This window comes from Anomaloglossus baeobatrachus, chromosome 6 (assembly GCF_048569485.1).
Source record: "Anomaloglossus baeobatrachus isolate aAnoBae1 chromosome 6, aAnoBae1.hap1, whole genome shotgun sequence".
Classification (NCBI taxonomy): Eukaryota; Metazoa; Chordata; class Amphibia; order Anura; family Aromobatidae; genus Anomaloglossus; species Anomaloglossus baeobatrachus.
In genome coordinates this window covers 554,315,869-554,323,018 of record NC_134358.1, presented here as the reverse complement: position 1 = coordinate 554,323,018, position 7,150 = coordinate 554,315,869, and positions in this window count along the sequence as shown.

The following is a 7,150-nucleotide window of genomic DNA, read 5'->3' as shown; positions in this document are numbered from 1 at the left end:
TCCATGTCAAATAAAAGTAACAATGAATGTAGTAATTGTATTTGGTATCTGTATATAATGTTTTCCTGGTGCTTTTATTGGTTGTGATTACAGTTGCTGTATAATGTAACCTGCGGATTGATGAACTCTCGCGTTTGATTGGCTGTTGAAGATGTAATCAGGGATCTGATGAATCGTTGCCTTGCTGTAGGTCTCCTCTTCTCTCAGGAGCATTCTTGTCTATACAGAATGGGATCGGTTCCGCCGATGTCGTTACAGCGAGCTTGTTTGTACACGCTGAATACGTCAAAACGAATCGGCAGCAGCGAATGTTGACAGTTTTCATGCTGGTGCGATACCATCTGTCTTTGTCTAAAAAAAAAAAACCCGGCAAACTCTCATGACTAATGTTCCAGCTATTTTCGGTGATAAGCTGAGAGGTTGCTTTGGCAAAACTAACAAGTATCCAGTCCATGGAATGCAAACTGTGTAAAGTCAATATAGTCCCAGTGCTGGGTGCAACTGTCATAACTGGAGCTGCTCAATGGCACTTACATAACTATGAATGCGGAGATAAGATACCGGGCAGCACAGTCTGGGAAAACACAGTGAGCAGTGCTGGGAGACATCCGCAACGGGGGGACGACATAAAGCTGCAATGGGGACTGGAATATTGAACTGTTTAAAAGAAGCTGCGGTTTCCTTCAAGGAGGAATTATGTGCCCACGTTGAGGATTTAGTGGCAGCACAGTGGCTCAGTGGTTAGGACTGTATGGTGGCTCAGTGGTTGGGACTGTATGGTGGCTCAGTGGTTAGCACTGTATGGTGGCTCAGTGGTTAGCACTGTATGGTGTATCAGTGGTAAGCACTGTATGGTGTATCAGTGGTTAGCACTGTATGGTGTATCAGTGGTTAGCACCGTATGGTGTATCAGTGGTTAGCACCGTATGGTGTATCAGTGGTTAGCACCGTATGGTGTATCAGTGGTTAGCACCGTATGGTGTATCAGTGGTTAGCACTGTATGGTGTATCAGTGGTAAGCACTGTATGGTGTATCAGTGGTTAGCACTGTATGGTGTATCAGTGGTTAGCACTGTATGGTGTCTCAGTGGTTAGTACTGTATGGTGTATCAGTGGTTGGGACTGTATGGTGGCTCAGTGGTTAGCACTGTATGGTGTATCAGTGGTTAGCACTGTATGGTGTATCAGTGGTTAGCACTGTATGGTGTATCAGTGGTTGGGACTGTATGGTGGCTCAGTGGTTAGCACTGTATGGTGTATCAGTGGTTAGCACTGTATGGTGTATCAGTGGTTAGCACTGTATGGTGTATCAGTGGTTAGCACTGTATGGTGTCTCAGTGGTTAGTACTGTATGGTGTCTCAGTGGTTAGCACTGTATGGTGTATCAGTGGTTAGCACTGCATGGTGTATCAGTGGTTAGCACTGTATGGCATATCAGTGGTTAGCACTGTATGGTGTATCAGTGGTTAGTACTGTATGGTGGCTCACTGGTTAGCACTGTATGGTGTATCAGTGGTTAGCACTATATGGCGTATCAGTGGATAGCACTGTATGGCGTATCAGTGGTTAGTACTGTATGGTGTATCAGTGGTTAGTACTGTATGGTGTATCAGTGGTTAGCCTGTATGGTGTATCAGTGGTTAGCACTGTATGGTGTATCAGTGGTTAGTACTGTATGGTGTATCAGTGGTTAGTACTGTATGGTGTATCAGTGGTTAGCCTGTATGGTGTATCAGTGGTAAGCACTGTATGGTGTATCAGTGGTAAGCACTGTATGGTGTATCAGTGGTTAGCACTGTATGGTGTATCAGTGGTTAGCACTCTATGGTGTCTCAGTGGTTAGCACTGTATGGTGTATCACTGGTTAGCACTGTATGGTGTATCACTGGTTAGCACTGTATGGTGTATCAGTGGTTAGCACTGTATGGTGTATCAGTGGTTAGCACTGTATGGCGTATCAGTGGTTAGCACTGTATGGCGTATCAGTGGTTAGTACTGTATGGTGTATCAGTGGTTAGCACTGTATGGTGTATCAGTGGTTAGCACTGTATGGTGTATCAGTGGTTAGCACTGTATGGTGGCTCAGTGGTTAGCACTGTATGGTGTATCACTGGTTAGCACTGTATGGTGTATCACTGGTTAGCACTGTATGGTGTATCAGTGGTTAGCACTGTATGGTGTATCACTGGTTAGCACTGTATGGTGTATCAGTGGTTAGTACTGTATGGTGTATCACTGGTTAGCACTGTATGGTGTATCAGTGGTTAGCACTGTATGGTGTATCAGTGGTTAGTACTGTATGGTGTATCAGTGGTTAGCACTGTATGGTGTATCAGTGGTAAGCACTGTATGGTGTATCAGTGGTTAGCACTGTATGGTGTATCAGTGGTTAGCACTGTATGGTGTATCAGTGGTTAGCACTGTATGGTTTATCAGTGGTTAGCACTGTATGGTGTATCACTGGTTAGCACTGTATGGTGTATCAGTGGTTAGCACTGTATGGTGTATCAGTGGTTAGCACTGTATGGTGTATCAGTGGTTAGCACTGTATGGTGTATCAGTGGTTAGTACTGTATGGTGTATCACTGGTTAGCACTGTATGGTGTATCACTGGTTAGCACTGTATGGTGTATCAGTGGTTAGCACTGTATGGTGTATCAGTGGTTAGCACTGTATGGTGTATCAGTGGTTAGCACTGTATGGTGTATCAGTGGTAAGCACTGTATGGTGTATCAGTGGTTAGCACTGTATGGTGTATCAGTGGTAAGCACTGTATGGTGTATCAGTGGTAAGCACTGTATGGTGTATCAGTGGTTAGCACTGTATGGTGTATCAGTGGTTAGCACTGTATGGTGTATCAGTGGTAAGCACTGTATGGTGTATCAGTGGTAAGCACTGTATGGTGTATCAGTGGTTAGCACTGTATGGTGTATCAGTGGTTAGCACTGTATGGTGTATCAGTGGTTAGTACTGTATGGTGTATCAGTGGTTAGCACTGTATGGTGTATCAGTGGTTAGCACTGTATGGTGTATCACTGGTTAGCACTGTATGGTGTATCAGTGGTTAGCACTGTATGGTGTATCAGTGGTTAGCACTGTATGGTGTATCAGTGGTTAGCACTGTATGGTGTATCAGTGGTTAGCACTGTATGGTGTATCAGTGGTAAGCACTGTATGGCGTATCAGTCGTAAGCACTGTATGGTGTATCAGTGGTAAGCACTGTATGGTGTATCAGTGGTTAGCACTGTATGGTGTATCAGTGGTTAGCACTGTATGGTGTATCAGTGGTTAGCACTGTATGGTGTATCAGTGGTAAGCACTGTATGGTGTATCAGTGGTTAGCACTGTATGGTGTAACAGTGGTTAGCACTGTATGGTGTATCAGTGGTTAGCACTGTATGGTGTATCAGTGGTTAGTACTGTATGGTGTATCAGTGGTTAGCACTGTATGGTGTATCAGTGGTTAGCACTGTATGGTGTATCAGTGGTTAGCACTGTATGGTGTATCAGTGGTTAGCACTGTATGGTGTATCAGTGGTTAGTACTGTATGGTGTATCAGTGGTTAGCACTGTATGGTGTATCAGTGGTTAGCACTGTATGGTGTATCAGTGGTTAGCACTGTATGGTGTATCAGTGGTTAGCACTGCATGGTGTATCAAGGGTTAGCACTGTATGGCGTATCAGTGGTTAGCACTGTATGGTGTATCAGTGGTTAGTACTGTATGGTGGCTCACTGGTTAGCACTGTATGGTGTATCAGTGGTTAGCACTGTATGGCGTATCAGTGGTTAGTACTGTATGGTGTATCAGTGGTTAGCACTGTATGGTGGCTCACTGGTTAGCACTGTATGGTGTATCAGTGGTTAGCACTGTATGGCGTATCAGTGGTTAGCACTGTATGGCGTATCAGTGGTTAGTACTGTATGGTGTATCAGTGGTTAGTACTGTATGGTGTATCAGTGGTTAGCCTGTATGGTGTATCAGTGGTTAGCACTGTATTGTGTATCAGTGGTTAGCACTGTATGGTGGCTCAGTGGTTAGCACTGTATGGTGGCTCAGTGGTTATCACTAGAGTCTTGCAGCGTTGGGGTCCTGGAATCAAATCCCACCAAGGACACGATCTGTAAGGACTTTGTATGTTCTCCCCGTGTGTGCATGGGTTTCCTCCCACACTCCAAAGACATACAGATAGGCAATTTAGATTGTGAGCCCCAATGGGGACAGTGTTGACAATGTATGGAAAGTCCTGCGGAATTAATAGCGCTATATAAATTAATAAATATTATTATATTAGTGCAGAAATTTTCTGCACCTTCTGGCAGAAAAAAAACCGCACCAAAATACACCGGCGTTTTTAGTTCATTTTTTGTGCCATGCATTTTTCTTAAACCCTTCACCCTCGGGCGATTTTCCATTTTTCGTTTTTCTTTTTTGCTCCCCTTCTTCCGAGAGTCGTATCTTTTTTTATTTTTCCGTCAATCTTGCCAAATAAGCGCTCGTTTTTGTGTGTGACAAGTTGTATTTTTAAATGAAACCATTAGTTTTATCATAGTGTGTACTAGAAAACGGCAAAAAAAATTCCAAGTGCGATTGCGCAATTGTTTTGGGGTATTTTATTCACCGTGTTCACTATATGGTAAAACTAATGTGTTGGTGTGATGCCTCAGGTCGGTGCGAGTTCGTAGATACCAAACATGTATAGGTTTACTTTTATCTAAGGGGTTAAAAAAGTTTGTCCAAAAGAAGTGGCGCACTTTTTGTGCCATTCTCCGCGACCCGTAGCGTTTTCATTTTTCGGGATCTATGGCTCAGTGATGGCTTATTTTTTGCGTCTCGAGCTGCCTTTTTTAATGCTACCATTTTTGCGCAGATGAGCCGTTTTGATCGCGTGTTATTACATTTTGCGCAAAATTTGTGAATGAGCAAAAAACTTAATTTTGGCATTTGGAATGTTTTTGCCGCTACGCCGTTTATTGATCAGATTAATTGATTTTATATTTTGACAGATCAGGCATTTCTGAACACGGCCATACCAAATATGTGTATATTTTTTTATTTTTTAACTGTTTAATTTTCAATGGGGCAAATGAGGGGTGATTTGAACTTTTAGGGTTTTGTTTAATCTTTTAAAACTTTTACTTATTTTTATTTTACTTTACAAGGCCCCATAGGGGACTATAAGGATCAGCAGCCTGATCGCTGATTCATTTCTGTTGATCAGAGCTGCACAGCTCTGATCAGTAGAAATGCTGCATTCCTGTTAGAGCCGGATGAAACAGGAACTACATTATGATAGCAACAGGAGTCATCACATGATCGCTACCATGACAATCGTTGACTCCCCGTGATTCCGTCACGGGACCTCCAAAGGTGTCGGGAAAAGGCGATTTAAATCGTGCTGTCACATGGGATCATTCATAGGATAATTTTTATTCTCTTCCATGTATTGGGTCATTCTCATTATCTCACAGGACATTCTCATCGATTTATATGTAGGGTCAATCTAATTGTTTTACATGAGATTATAATTGATTAATGTACATGGTTATTCTTATTATTTCATAGGGTCCTTTCTCTGGATTTCATTGGGTCATTGTCATTTTTTACTATGGTCATTTTCACTATTTCATCCTCTTTTATTAATAGATTCAGTTTTGTGTTTTTTTAGAGTAATGTTTCTTACTATCAGGGTTTTTGGGTTTTTTTTAAAGTTTTTCAATATCTTCTCATTATCTGTTACCTACGTCTTTTATCCTTAAAGGATTATTCCCGTCATAAATATTTATGCCATATTTGTCTCACGAATATAGGTCCCAGAAAGAGGGTCCGTCAACCCCCCAGGTGAAGACGTCACAGGCCTCTGCATCCATATGGAGAATAATTTATATCTGCCTTTTTCATAGAAGTTTATGGAAAAAAAGTCCTCTCAAAACTTATGAAGAAGTCTATTGTGCATATGCATAAAAAAGCGTCAAGATAATGTTCTGCTATGCTCTCCTGCAGAGCCGGTATATGTTGCTTACGGTGCAGAGCGTTTTGCAGGGTGAATGCTCTGCTGGTGGTTTCACAGCACTGGGTTTCACGCTGGTCCTAGGAGGTGGTCTCACAGATGCTTCTCGTTCCCGGTGATTGCTCTGCTTCATTAGCGAGCGTGTTAGCTCAGGACGCCGCCAGTTGTACTTCCTGGTTACAGTAGTGCTGTTGGCTCCCGTGGTGCTCAGTGTTCAGATTTTGGCCTCTTGACTCTGGTTTACCCATCACTGCCTGTCCCCCCGTTCCTGTTGTGACTTTCCGGCTTCTGACCTCGGACTTTCTCCTGACTACATCCTCGCCTGCTCCCTGTATTTTGTACGTACTCTCTTGAAACCCTGACCTTCGGCTTGTATCCTGACCTTGTCTCTGTCTGCCCTCCATGTACTGTCGTGTCCTCCTGGTTTATGATCTCAGCCTTTCTGACTACCTCTCCATTTACTGCAGGCAAGTAATGTCCAGCGCCACCTAGTGACAGTCATCACAAAAAGTCTATGATACCTTTATCAGGTCTCAGGCAGTCTCAGGAGGTCATCATTACTAGATAAGATAGGAGTGTCCTGCTTGAACAGTACCACAGTCAATATTAACACATGCATGCTGACTGTTTCCTGTAGACAAAAAGTGAGAATGCCGTTTAGGATGCAGGTCTATATTTTGCTAGGTGTATTCACTTTGAGCAGGAAACGTAGACTCGACTGTAGCAGCCGAACAGATGTGTAAAATAATTTTTGCAGATCAGTTACTAAGGCAATTTCCTTTATACTCCCATCTATCGACATCTGCAGCCACGCTGCTCTCTGACCCGTTAACCTTTTTATTTTGTCATTTACACCATAAAAGCCACAAGTAAAACATAAATTAAAGAGAATTAAAAAAAAATTGCAAATTTTTGGAAATAACATCTGTGCAGGTGCAGAATATAGACGGCGAGTGTATAACGGTAAATGCAACTGTATCTGTTTACAGATGTATCATAGAAGGTCAGAAAATAGAATGATACTGGAAATTATACTAATGGGGGGGAGGCAATTGTAAAAAGAGGCTAAAACGTATTCACCGGTTAAATAAAAACATACTGTACTTATAAATTGGGCACTGTCTCCTGTTAAAGCTTGA